Here is a 14,635-nt window from a genome sequence, read left to right as displayed (position 1 = left end):
TAAATGCAGAACTTTTTTCTTTCTTTTTAGTTTTGGATTGAGTGCAGAGCATTTAGAACGCCTGTCAGTTTTTGTTGCTGTCTGTGCCCTCTTTTTGGAGATTAACCCTCTCTTATTTGTCCTGTTTACCATGTTTCTTAAAAGTAAAAAAAAATTTAAATAAAAATCCCAAATGTTGGGTTGTCGCTAGAAAAGTAATAAAGGGGAAATCTTCCAAAGGGGACAATAGTTTTGGTGACCCGGGGGGCCCCAAGGGATTCCTTTTTAATTTGTAGGAATTTCCTCATTTTTGGTTTGGCTATGGGACAGGAAGTGAAGGGAAATCTCTGCAATGGTATACAGATAATGGGGGGATCTGACAAGGGTTATAACCCTCTTGCTCTATCCAAAATGAAAAAAAAAGTTTTTTTGCCCATAGTTCTACTTTAATGCATTAAGGTAAAAAAATACAAACCCTTTAAAAAGCTGCTGCCAACCCCCCTCCCGCCCCCCCAGTCGCTCACATGAGCCCGATATGGATCTGGAGCGGTGTCTATGGACAAATACAGCCCGGCTCATAATCAAGCCCACAAACTACTTGCTATGAGCCATTTAGAAAAGTGAGGGAGCTAAGATCGCCGAAGGGGGACCCAAAAAAAAGAGGTTCAGGGCTGCTCTGTGCAAAAGCATTACACAGAGCAGGTAAGCATAGCCCTTTTATTTTATTTTTTTTTAAAAAAAGCTTTACAACCACAGTTGTCCAAAGAGACATTTTTCATGTCTTCCCAATCATCTATTGTTGTATACTTAATGTATTTCCCCCTTTTGCAGTCGACATTGAGGAGCCCCCACTCCTGTTTAGTTGTTCCGATTCACATAGCATACCTTAAATTAAATAAAATGTAATTATAATAAAGCTTTGCAACCACGGTTGTCCATAGAGACATTTTTCATGTCTTCCCAATCCTCTATTATTGTATACTTAATGTATTTCCCCCTTTTGCAGTCGACATTGAGGAGCCCCCCACTTTTAGTTTTTCAGATTCACATAGTCTACATTCAAATTAAATAAATGTAATTATAATAAAGCTTTGCAACCATGGTTGTCCATATACATTTTTCATATCATCCCAATCCTCTATTATTGTATACTTGATGTATTTCCCCCTTTTGCAGTCGACATTGAGGAGCCCCCACTCTGTTTAGTTTTTCAGATTCACATAGTCTACCTTAAATTAAATAAATGTAATTATAATAAATTTTTTTAAAGTGTTTGGAGAAGGTTATTTACATAAGACACTATGGACCGCTTCCATTGCTTTGACTAGATGGGAAAGTGGAGATGAGGGACAGCCCAAGAGATTCACATATACTGAATTTCTTGATCGTTAACCCTTTACATCTAGCTTAAAATCGATAAATCTGCCAGCTCAGTATGGACAGGGTTAATTATTGCAAACACCCCCATCACAAACATTAGATAGAAAGAAAAAAATTAATAGGATCTTTCAGTCCAGCCAGGCTCCCAGCTACAGCCTTCTACATATTTCAGAGTAGGGTATTTTGGGGGTTTGTTTTGCCCAGAATAAGAGTGAGGGAGCCAAAGTTTTTAATTTTTGGCTTTGACTGGAAGTGAACAAGAGATCTGTCAAGTGTACAGAGGGGAAAACCTGCGGTCTTCGGATGCTCCTTGATTTAAGAAGCAAGTGTGTAACTAAACAGGAAAAAAACAAACTTTTGGCCTGTTTTATAAGGGCTTCAGCTTGTATAGGGGCAATGTGAACAGCAAGATTTTGTCAAGCTTCAAGCAGATTTTCTAAGCCTTTAATTCTCCCTTCAGCTCCTTTCTGTAAATGTTCTATACAGACCTTTAATGGGAGTGCTGATTATCCCCCTAAACAAGCTTCTAGCAGGCTTTCGACAAGCTTCAAGTAGTGCCGATGCCTGCTAGGAGCTTGTATAAAGTGGCAATCCACACTCCTATTAGAATCTGTGCCCAATAGAGATGCACCAAAATCTCAGGGGCCAAAAATTTATGTTTTTGGCATTTTGCCGGTAGAGGAAAAGGTGCAGGAAAAGCAACATTGGTGCGTTATTGATGTGTACTTGGCTGTGTTTTCAATGCATTTTAATGGGAAGGTGTGTTTTTTTTTTAATTGATGCAGAAAGCAAAATTTTCACACCACAAAGGACCAGTGTGAAGACATGCATAGAATTTAAAGGGAAGCATTTTCTTGAGCTTTTCTTGCGCCATAGGTGCGAATAATGGTCGACAAAAAATTCCTATTCATTTAAATTCATGGTTTTAATTAAAAAATTGAATATAATACAATTTTCTCTTTCGTTCATCGATGGACACAGCACTGCATAAATCATAACTAGTGGGTTATATTGCCTGCTTCAGGAGTAAGACTAGGCAGAACAAAAAACACCTGGCTACGCCCATGGGCCATCCTCAGCTGGTATATAACCCCCCTCTCTAATCAGTTCTAATCTGTCTAGTCAGGAGTAAGGACCTAGGCTCCTGGCTGGGATCTCTGGTCCTAGCAATTTTCTCCTTCCTTACTACTTTTTTGTTTTTTTTTCTCGGGAGATCTACAATCAGCTGCTGGGCTGGGCAATGGGCTGGATAATCTAGATTCAGTGCCCCCCCCCCCCCAAGCCCAGCCAGCGAGCGCATGCAGACAGCAGCTACGCACTAGTTCGGCCGCGACAGCCTCATGAACAGAGGCTGGTCCGCGATTTAAACTTCTCGCAGAGACGCATACGACCAGGCTTGGGTCTGAGTTGCAGTGGTCCCTTGGTCGACAACTCCCCTACTCGGTGGTGAGTTCTGTCTGGAGCGTTACCCACATCATGGAAGGTTAAGTACAGTTCCCCCTCTCCCCTTTTGGTGGTTTTCTTTGGGGTGGACGCAGGTATCCTCCCAGGGATGGTCAGACCTGCCTGTAGGTTCCCTTCTCCCATCCTTAAATCCCTCACTAAGCTGGGCCTAGAGCCTGGTGGGGGTTCCAGTGCAGAGAATGCAGCAGAAACCCCTGGGGTCTCCCCCCACTATTACCACTCTGTAAGGGTCCTGGGATAGTGTTGTTCCCCCCCCGGTAGTCTGGAGGGGTCCCAGTGTAGGAGACCCCTAACTGCATGCCCTGTTTGCAGTATGGGTATAGTGCAGGGGGGTCCCAGTAGTGCGGCGACCGGTGCAGAGTGCACAGAAAAGTCTCCCCTAAACATGTGTCCTACCTTTTGGGGGGAGGTCGCGTTGCAGAGGGTGCAGGAAATTTCCTGGCAGCAAGCTTCAGTGTTTTGTAGCTGATGGTGGCCATTTTCCCTTAGCCTGGCTAGTCTCTGATTGACGGCTATGTTTGTGATGTCACGGGGGCCATTTTCCTTTAGTCTGGAAGATGCTGGAGACAACTGAAGCCTTGTGGGGATGCCGGAGCTCCTCCTCCTCTTTCTGTACCTGGGACATATGAACAGGGATAGCGTCCATGATGATGCTGGGTTTGAATTCTCTGCGCTCCTCCGGTCGGTAGGGTGAGTCTTTGGGGGTCCCTGTTATCTCTCTCTCTGCTGATAGGTACCCTAAGCTTTGAAGAGATCCTTTAGTGATGCCAAAAGATCATTTTTGTACTACAAGATCTTCCTTTCTTTATGGAGCCTCAGGGTCACATCTTCCCCGCTGACCTCATGGAGGTGGCAGGTCCCTCGGAACCCCAGCTTCCTATAGTTGCACTGACGGCAGTCCTTAGTGTCCAGGGTGGAAGTGGCATGTGGGGAAAGGCCCAGGAGGAAGCATCCCCCGCCTTCCCCTGCTTAGTTTGTCTCTTCTGATCCTGATACAGCCGTGGACAGGGCCCATCCAGGGGCACTTAAATATCACACCCCCTGATCCATCCGATAGTGAGTATGATTCCTCCATGGTTGCTGCAGTGAATGAAAAAGCACTGGTAGACGCACTTATCACTGTAGTGCATGAGACTTTAAAAATGGAGGATGTGGCTGATGTAGCCACAGACATGGCTGTGTCATTTGGTATGCACAAGTCGCACCATACTCCAAAGGTGTTACGTTATGTGCCTATTTTGACAGGTTTTTCAGTAAGGAATGGGAGCAACCAAAGTTACCCTTTGTCGTCTCCAGAAACCTCCATTTGAGAATATTCGGGAGATTCCCTTACCTACGTTATCCCAGAAGGTGACATTCTTGGTGGCTATTACCTCGGCCTGCAGGGTATTGGAATTGGCTGCATTATCCCTATGGAGCACTAAATAGGGACTGCGACAGGATAAAGTGGTTCTTCGTCCCTGTCCATCATTCCTGCCCAAAGTTGTCTCTGACTTCCATTTGAATGCAGACATTGTGTTGCCTTCCTTGTGTCCCAAGCCGGCTCATCCTAATGAATTTGCTATGCATACCTTGGATGTGGTTTGTGCGATTCGGGTGTATCTGGCAGCTACTAAGCCTTTTCGGAGGTCAGACTCACTTTTTGTGGTTACGGATGGACCAAGAAAAGAGCTGGCCGCTTCTTTGGCTACTATCTCCAAATGGATCAGACGGTGACTCAGGCCTATTCCATTAAAGGTCAGGTTCCATTTTTTTTTTTCCTGTCAGGGCGCATTCCACTCGGGCCCTGAGTGCTTCTTGGCCTTCCGTCATCAGGCTTCAATATCCCAAGTTTGCAGGACGGCCACTTGGTCTTCCGTGCATACATTCATAAAGTTCTATAAGGTAGATACTTTGCTATCTACGGATGCTTCTTTAGGCCGCAAAGTTTTGCAGGCTGCAGTTTATGAGGGCTGTTCCCTTTTGAAGGGTGTTTTTTCTTAAAAACTATGTTTTTCAGACGTGGCTCCTGTGTCCTGGCTAAGGGCTCTTATGTATATATAGCCTTGGGTTATTTTCCCCACCCCTCACTTTCCTTTTGGGCACTGGTTTTCGATGTCCCACTAGTTATGATTTATGGAGCGCTGTGTCCATCGATAAACAAAAGAGAGAATGGGATTTTTGTACTTACCGTAAAATCCATTTCTCTGAGTTCAACGGACACAGCGCCCACCCCTCTATGGAGTTCTGATACTTCTAAAACTGCTTGCTACTAAACTGATTACCTAGAGCAGAGAGGGGAGTTATTTACCAGCTGAGGACGGCCCATGGGCGTAGCCAGGTGTTTTTTGTTAGTCCTACTCCTGGAGGATGCAATATAACCCACTAGTTATGATTTATGGAGGGCAGTGTCCATCAATTAACGGTAAGTACCAAAATCCATATATATATATATTACTGTCCTTTTCAGTTTTCAGGCAAGTGCATCCTGCATTTTCGATTTTGGTAACAACATTTCCATTCAGTGCACCTCTAGTGTCCAACATTTAGAAACTGGAGCTGAATGGCCTTTTTCCAGCTTGCTGAAAGCTCTAAAAATACTTTGTAAAAACTCTGTTCACACTGCCCTTATGCAAGTAAACATATGTTTATCTGTTTTGAACATTTTATAAGAGGTCTTTTCTTGTCATATGTGATGAAAAAGGTCTTTAAATATCCCAAAACATGATATATTAATATTAAATGTATATATCTTAGTCCAGCAGTAAGAACTTGGGCCAAATATAAGTTGGTCGTCTTCCCCCATCGACAACAGGTTGAAAATGACACGAAGGCCCCATTCACAGGGTGTGATTAGCTGCATACCCCGTGCAGGGCCATCTTTTACCTCCATAGGTGCATAGGTGTTTACATGCATACCTGTGCCGCCGTCTCATTATTGTCTAGTGGGATATGCAGATGCATGGACACAACTGCTGTGTCCTAATATGGCATGCGGGTGCGCAAAGGCGCACATGATGAGTTTAGGGACCAGCAGCCACTTGTCCCAATAGACAATGGAATGCCGGCACAGGGGTGCACGCAATACATGCCAGTAGTCAGTCTAATGCACAGAAATCACACCGAGTAAGTATATTTAAACCACATTTTTTTATATACATATAAATATAATGCCCCAAAATGCATGATAAATTACCATGTGCTGTGGTACGATGTAATGTGTTTTTTGTGTTGTGGTAATCATGTGTGTATGATCCTGTAATGCATAGGTATAAATGGAGCCTCAAGCCTAGTACACACGGGACAAATGTCGGGAGACATCAGCCGGTTCAATAAAAACTGGCCGACATGCGGCCTGCAATGCCTCGTACACACGTACTGATCGTCGGCCGAACGATCGGCCGTCTTTTGTCCAGGGCTGTCATGTCTGTTGAAAACTGCAAAAGACTGCACACGAATTTTGTCGGCCAACAACAGCCGACTGCAGAAGTGATGTCATGCGATGGTTAACTTTCCGTGTGTTTTTTATTTTCTGAGCATGCCCAGTCTTGCAAATCTGCTGATTGTCGGCCGAATTCTGTACTGACTGGCGAACAATCGGCCGTTCTGGTGTTGGCCAACAAAAATTTTAATGCCTACACGACAGATTCTTTTCGGCCGAAAGTGCGCTGTCGGCTGTCGGAAACATTATACTAACAAGCCTACAATCGGCCGAGCGGTCGTCGGCCGAATATTTACGGCCGACAATCGGTACGTGTGTACGGGGCTTTAGTATGTTGGACGAGCATGCTGGAAAGCCAGCAGCCGACCGGCTCCTGATCGCAGTGTTCTGGCAGGGGGCTGGGGGTAGTGTACGCCTGTCGGAACACAACAGCTCAGGGGGGGGAGAACACTGTACTAATGTAGGTTTATTAGTACAGCAGCTCTGACTGGAGCTGTCAGTTTTTTTTTTTTTCGTTCAACCCACTGCGTTGAATGAAAAAAGAAAAAAAAACGATTAGTGTGTACTAGCCATAAACTAGAACTAAAGGCAAAACTTTTTTACTTAGTTTTGGATAGAGTGGAGAGGTATTAGAATGCTTGTCAGTTTTTATTGCAGTCTGTGCCCTGGGGAACTAGTGGGATAGTGGGGACACGAGTTCTGGTGACCTGGGTGTTCCTAAGGAATTCCCTTTATTTGCAAGGATATCCTCTCCCTTCCTTCCGAAATATGGCGAAATAAAATCTTACAGGGGTAATACCCCCTCCCTTACTATATCCAAAATGAAAAAAAAAAAAAGTTTTGCCTATAGTTCTACTTTAAGTCTATGACACTTTGTGAATACCACACAATAAAGTTGATTTACTAAAGGAGTTAAAGTGTTCCTAAGCCCACAACAATAAAATCAGTTTGTATATGCAGTAAAGCATGCTTGTTATACTCAAACCTAAAGGATTAACCTTAAGGGGTCCGCATTGTGTAAAAAGGCAGTTTGATCTGGTCTCCTCTGATCCTCCTCCCCTCCTTCCACTGTCCCCAATGTATTTCTTGATAATATAGAGCCAAAGGACAGGCTGCATGTGCTCAGTTTGGTGTGTATTGTATTTTTTTTTTCTTGGGAGAGTGCATGTGATCAGCACAGAGCCAATCAGCACTGACCAGACAGGCAGGGTCAGGGGTCCTGCATCCTGATAGAACAGTCAGTGCAGAATGAAGACTCCTGCTACAAGCTGTAACCACACACTCATAGGAGTCACAAGACTGCTATATACTGCTGATGAAAAAAGGTATTTAGCAGTTTATATTTACTAAAATAATTGCATTTTCTTTGTACTGTGGGAGACCAGATATAGTGAATGCAGGATCCTGGGTTTAGTAACACTTTAAGAATGCTCAATCTCCAAACAATAAAATGTGAGTATATTAAATTTAAATTGCTTCCAAAGCCTAAACATTAATGCATTCCCTTCATTAAGGTATAAAAAAATGTTTAGGTAATAAAATCATCCTCTCACCTCCCCGCCCCCCCCCCCCCCTTCCCGTTATACTTATGAGCTCTCACTCAATTCAGCATTGTGCCCATCTGCAACAACTCTTCCCACTTTCAAAGGCTTGGCTGAGGCAGCAGAAGCCATTGGCTCCTGCTGCTGTCAGTCAAGTCCTGGGTTGAGGGGTTTGTGCCACACGGTCTATGTCGATGGATGTAGGCAGCGCAGCTTGAAATCAAGTCTGCATGTGTGCCCCTATAGTAAGCAGTTTACTATGGGGGCGCACTCAGAAGAGTAAAGCCCTGTACACACGCACAGATTGTTGGCCGTAAACTGTCGGCCAACGTCCGATCTGCCGATTGTAGGCTTGTTAGTATGATGCTTCCGACAACCAACTGCAAATTTTCGGCCGAAAAAAAAAAATCTGGTGTGCATGCTATAAAATTTTTGTTGGCCAACAAAGAACGGCCGATTGTTCCTCAGTCAGTACAGATTTTAAGAGGGTTCAGGGCTTCTCTGTGCAATTCTACTGCGCAGAGCAGGTATGTATACCATGCTTGTTTATTTAAAAAAAATAATTACTTTGCAATCACTATATGTATCCATTATGTGAAAAGTAAATTCCTGTTTACTCCTTTCATCTGCTGCAGAAGTGCACCCTGTGTTGGTTCTTAAGTTGGCACGTAACATGGTGGATGGCATCACTACCTCTGCCCATGTGAGATGGTTTGGTGCCTGGCTGCTCAAGTCCAAGCCCTGTCTTATTAGGGCAGGGTTCTTGTGGTTCCTGAAGATCCTCCAGATCTTCAGGAACCACAATTCCCATAGTGCCTAGTCATGTCTGTGAATGTCAGTTTTACAATGCCTCATGGGACATGTAGTTTCACAACAGGAGGGCCGTAGTTTGAGGATCCCTGTATTAGAGCAACAGAGAGCCCTGAACGGAGAGACAACGAAAGATAGTGCAGATGGGTGGGTGTACCGAGGAAGAGGAGGGGGACTATTGTCTGACATGGTCACTTTTTCCTGAATAGCCAAAAGGACTGTCTCTTTAGTGTAATGCTTCCTCATTCAAGCATGATTTGTGTTAGTTGAACATTTATAATGAGAAAATGATCATGAGATACAAAGGTGCAATAATTAATGCAGCTTATTGAATTGACCCTCATGAGTTTATTGAATGCTGTTAAAAACGATAGCATACTATAAAGCATGAGACCAAATAATACTCTCTTCAATTTTTTTTTTCTTTCTAGCCAATACACACTAGAAGTTGTGCGCTGATTCTCACAACGGCACGGTCCAGTGGAATTTTTCTATGGTACATGTAAAGGAAAAAAAAGACATTGTTTTTGTGTCCGTTTGGAAGGTGTGAAGTTTAAAAAAAATTAGCTGTAAAAAAAAAAAAAGTATAACTTATACAGATTGTTCTATTGTAAATTTTATTTAAAACATATAGTTCTAAGAATATTGCAAAACTGAACGCATGAGTCTGTACAAATTTTAGTTGAGAACCATATTTATCAAACTGATGTTTTCACATTTTTCTTCTTTTTTGTTTCTCTCCGATGGAATTTTATTAAGTCGTGGCTGCAGTTTTTTTCTTTCTATTTAATTTGTGAAGTTGTGAATTTTTTGTTGTGTGTGTGCAATTTACCAGCGTTAAGTGCAGTTGAAAGCAACTGGACCAGGGATAAACCAATGCAATGAATATTATGGGACCAAGATATTTTTGGCAAGGTCTTCAGACAAAGTCAACCTGCACTGGAACTGTAATAACTTTTTATGCTTACTCACTAGTTTCAGATGCCTAGGTAGTAGAGCTGCATGATTCTGGATAAAATGAGAATCACAATTTTATTTGCTTAGAATAAAGATCACGATTCACTCATGATTCTCGGCATAACATAATCTTTGAAATTATACAAAAAAAAAAATTGGGTTAACTTTGCTGTATTTTTTTTTTTTTAATTCATTGAAGTGTATGCTTTCCCAAAAAAATTGTTTTTAAAAGACCAATGCGCAAATACAGTGTGACCTAAAGTTTTGCAATGACTGCCATTTTATTCTCTAGGGTCTCTGCTAAAAAAATATTTATAATGCTTGTGGGTTCTAAATAATAAGAAAAAAAAAGTCTTAGCAAAACATACTGATTTTTAACTTGTAAGCAACAAGTGTCAGAAAAATGCCTGGTCTTTAAGAGGTTAAACTGCCCTAATTTACAGACAAAATTCATCCCTTTCACCTAAATAGGGGTCTCAAACTGTTGGCCCTCCAGCTGTGTCATAACTACAATTCCCATGAGGCATTGCAAGGCTGACAGTTACAAGCATGTCTCCCATAGGCAGAGGCATTATGGGACTTGTGGTTCTGCAACAACTGGAGGGCTGCCAGTTTGAGACCCCTGATCTAAAAGAACTAAATGATACAATGTTTCTTTTTATTTCAGCAATGTTGTGAAACTTCGCCGGCCGCCTTTTTTTTTTTCGACTGCTCTAAACCGGTTACATGAATTGTGGAAATGCTGAAATGGGATCACGAGGAGGGTTGAATGGAGATTGAGATTTTTCTTTTTTTTTAACGATGAATTGTGCAGCTCTACTAGGTAGGAACTTTATTAGAGCTTCATCAACTCCTAAAGCATTCCAAATGATGCAAGAGCAACATATCTTTTGCTGTTCATGAAAGTGATTGATGCAATAAAAAAAAAAAAAATGATATATATAGTGCCTTGCTAAAGTATTCGGACCCCTTGAACTGTGCGACCTTTTGCCACATTTCAGGCTTCAAACATAAAGATATAAAACTGTAATTTTTTGTGAAGAATCAACAACAAGTGGGACATAATCATGAAGTGGAACAAAATTTATTGGGTATTTCAAACTTTAACAAATAAAAAACTGAAAAATTGGGCGTGCAAAATTATTCAGCCGCCTTAAGTTAATACTTTGTAGTACCACCTTTTGCTGCGATTACAGCTGTAAGTCGCTTGGGGTATGTCTCTATCAGTTTTGCACATCGAGAGACTGAAATTTTTGCCCATTCCTCCTTGCAAAACAGCTCGAGCTCAGTGAGGTTGGATGGAGAGCGTTTGTGAACAGCAGTTTTCAGTTTTTTCCACAGATTCTCGATTGGATTCAGGTCTGGACTTTGACTTGGCCATTCTAACACCTAGATATGTTTATTTGTGAACCATTCCATTGTAGATTTTGCTTTATGTTTTGGATCATTGTCTTGTTGGAAGACAAATCTCCGTCCCAGTCTGAGGTCTTTTGCAGACTCCATCAGGTTTTCTTCCAGAATGGTCCTGTATTTGGCTCCATCCATCTTCCCATCAATTTTAACCATCTTCCCTGTCCCTGCTGAAGAAAAGCAGGCCCAAACCATGATGCTGCCACCACCATGTTTGACAGTGGGGATGGTGTGTTCAGGGTGATGAGCTGTGTTGCTTTTACGCCAAACATAACGTTTTGCATTGTTGCCAAAAAGTTCAATTTTGGTTTCATCTGACCAGAGCACCTTCCTCCACATGTTTGGTGTATCTCCCAGGTGGCTTGTGGCAAACTTTAAACAACCCTTTTTATGGATATCTTTAAGAAATGGCTTTCTTCTTGCCACTCTTCCATAAAGGCCAGATATGTGCAGTATACGACTAATTGTTGTCCTATAGCCAGAGTCTCCCACCTCAGCTGTAGATCTCTGCAGTTCATGGGCCTCTTGGCTGTATCTCTGATCAGTCTTCTCCTTGTATGAGCTGAAAGTTTAGAGGGACTGCCAGGTCTTTGCAGATTTGCAGTGGTCTGATACTCCTTCCATTTCAATATTATCGCTTGCACAGTGCTCCTTGGGATGTTTAAAGCTTGGGAAATCTTTTTGTATCCAAATCCGGCTTTAAACTTCTCCACAACAGTATCTCAGACCTGCCTGGTGTGTTCCTTGTTCTTCATGATGCTCTCTGTGCTTAAAACGGACCTCTGAGACTATCACAGTGCAGGTGCATTTATGCAGAGACTTGATTACACACAGGTGGATTCTATTTATCATCATTAGTCATTTAGGTCAACATTGGATCATTCAGAGATCCTCACTGAACTTCTGGAGAGAGTTTGCTGCACTGAAAGTAAAGGGGCTGAATAATTTTGCACGCCCAATTTTTCAGTTTTTTATTTGTTAAAGTTTGAAATATCCAATAAATTTCGTTCCACTTCATGATTGTGTCCCACTTGTTGATTCTTCACAAAAAATTACAGTTTTATATCTTTATGTTTGAAGCCTGAAATGTGGCAAAAGGTCGCGAAGTTCAAGGGGGCCGAAAACTTTCGCAAGGCACTATATATATATATATATATATATATATATATAATCATCCCAAAGTACTTGGATGATGACCGTCTTCTCTAATGAAAACTGGTAATCCAAGGATAAAATAGTTGGCAGATCAATCATGAAACCGTTTCTTGCTATTCTGGCATTTAGATTGGTAGATAAGGATTGTGTATGGCCATGTTTACAGTGCTAAAAGAGACACTATCAAGGATCGAGTGGCAGTGTCTGTGTAAAGCTTGCCTCTTTATAGTCACCTCTCCAGTGCTCCTTCCTCCATGCCAAACACCAACAAAATACCGGAGTTCTGAAGAAGCAGTAACATCAATCCCCCCACTGTTCTCGTTTTGGGATCTCGGGCAGAATCGCTGCAATTCTGCCCACAATCTCAAATCGCACTGCAGTCGCAAAACATGTTCAGGTGCTATTCATTTTCAATAGCAGCTAAATACGGTGCGTTTTTGCCACAAATATCACACAGCAAACCGCAACTGGGGGGGGGGGGGGTCTGGCCTAACATACAGAAAGGGTACCTGTGCATAGGGTTCTGGCCACATCTTTGATTCACAGACTTCTGTGAATGCGAGAACTACAACTACTGTCATCCATTGCAGCTGATGGCTTGTAGTTCTCAATTAACTATCAGGTAGCCGATGAGCGCTTTAAGTAGTTTATTGAGCATTTGTCATTTAGTAACTGCCTGCCTGTAGCTACACTGACAGTCTGCAGGGCATTCCCCCTAGCCAACCACTAGGTTTTTGTTGCCAGTGGTGCAGACTCAGAAAGGATATAAATATTTGGATGTGTCGTTGTGAGCTCTCACCCTTCCCCAGGTCAGGCACCCATGTGCTTTTGTGAAACAAACCCTAAGTCTGAGGGCCAGGGATTGCATTGCGTTGGAGGAAGTGGCATTCCCAGAAGGAGTAGAGCACCAGAGACAAACTTTGGCTGGAGGTGTCTGAAAAGCTGGAATTTGACTTGGACCTCACCTAGGAATTTTTTGCTGCATCTGCTGTATGGTCGGTTACATGAAAATCATAGGATGCCGGTCTGGTTTAAAGTGGTCGTAAAGGCTAAAGGTTTTGTTTTTTATACCCTAATGCATTTTCTACAATAAAATAAAAAAAATCTTTAAGGTTTAGGTGCAGCTTTCCCCTAAATACTTACCTGAGCCCGATGTTTGGTCTGGCGCTGGCCGCTCTCTCTCCCTCCGCACTGGACTCAGTAGGATTGGCTCCTTAATGGGGCCAAGCTACACTGTTTGTGTCAGTAGACGCACACAGTGCAGCTTGAAAGTGAGCCAGCAAGCACAAATCCCCCCCCCCCCCCCATCAAGTGGCTTAGGGGGTACACGAAGGCAGGAGGAGCCCCAAAAGAGGATCGGGGCTGCTCAATGCAAAACCACTGCACAGAGCACGGAAAGTATTATAAAAAAAAAGATCCTTATAATATCACCTGTGAAGATTGCAAGTACGATTTTCCTGGAGTCTGCCAAGATTTCTGGGCTCTAATCATCTCTTCCTAATTTTATGGTGACAAATTTTAACTCTAAAGTGACAGGCACCTATCTGTCCAAAACCCCAACTAAAAGTCAAGGACATATAACCGCAGTGGATTCATACTAAGGGGATATTGTAGAAGGAAGATAACATGTTTGAGCTTTCAGTTCAGCTCACAGAAAAGTTACAAGACTGCTGCAGGTATTTTCTGTATTTGCTAAAAATGTTCCTAGCCTGAAAAATAAAAACTAATACAGACACCACATCTAAGGCCGGAAGGCACAATAATACATTTATGGTCCTGAGTTTTTACACTTTAAGGACTCTTTCACACTACTGTTTTATAGTAAACCCTTACCAGTGGGGTCGCAGAGAATTGCAAGAGGCCAGTGAGTGATTCAAAGTGTCAACATCAACATTGTTTTTGGTCACCCTAGGAATTGACTTTTTTCTACATTCAGGTTTTATGAAAAAAGAAAAAAAATAATAGGTCCACTAATCGGCAATCCTGCTTCAAAAAATTCTAAAATTTCACCAAAGTCCAGAATTGTTTGAGAATGGAGATATTTCCAAACTTCAGTACTAACCAAATTCCTGGGTTAGAGCTCTTACTTACAATTCCTGTACAGTATTTCTCATTTTTCTGGGAATTTACAGATACTTATTTTCTTTGTTTCCGTTTTATTTTTCTGCAAATAAAATATTTATGCGATTTCCAACTTATATATTTGTTTTTAGCATCATCATCTTTTTGTCATAATTTCAGCTCAAAAAATATTGTTGTAGCATTATGATAAAGCTCAATAAAGTAAAAACTTTTATATATGATTTATGTTTTGATGTAATTACGTTTTCTATATAGTAATAGTATCATTGTACAACGCAACTAATTCTACATCAGTCATGTGATAGCATGGTAAAATGCAATTCATTCTACAGTTTCTTAAGTCTTTCGCCTTTAAAATAATTTTTTCTATCAAAGGCTTTAAAATAGGATTTCTGTACTCACCGTAAAATCCTTTTCTTGGAATCCATTGAGGGAC

This window comes from Pelophylax lessonae (assembly GCF_965119305.1).
Source record: "Pelophylax lessonae genome assembly, chromosome: 4".
NCBI lineage: Eukaryota > Metazoa > Chordata > Amphibia > Anura > Ranidae > Pelophylax > Pelophylax lessonae.
Note: the sequence above shows the minus strand (reverse complement) of the source record.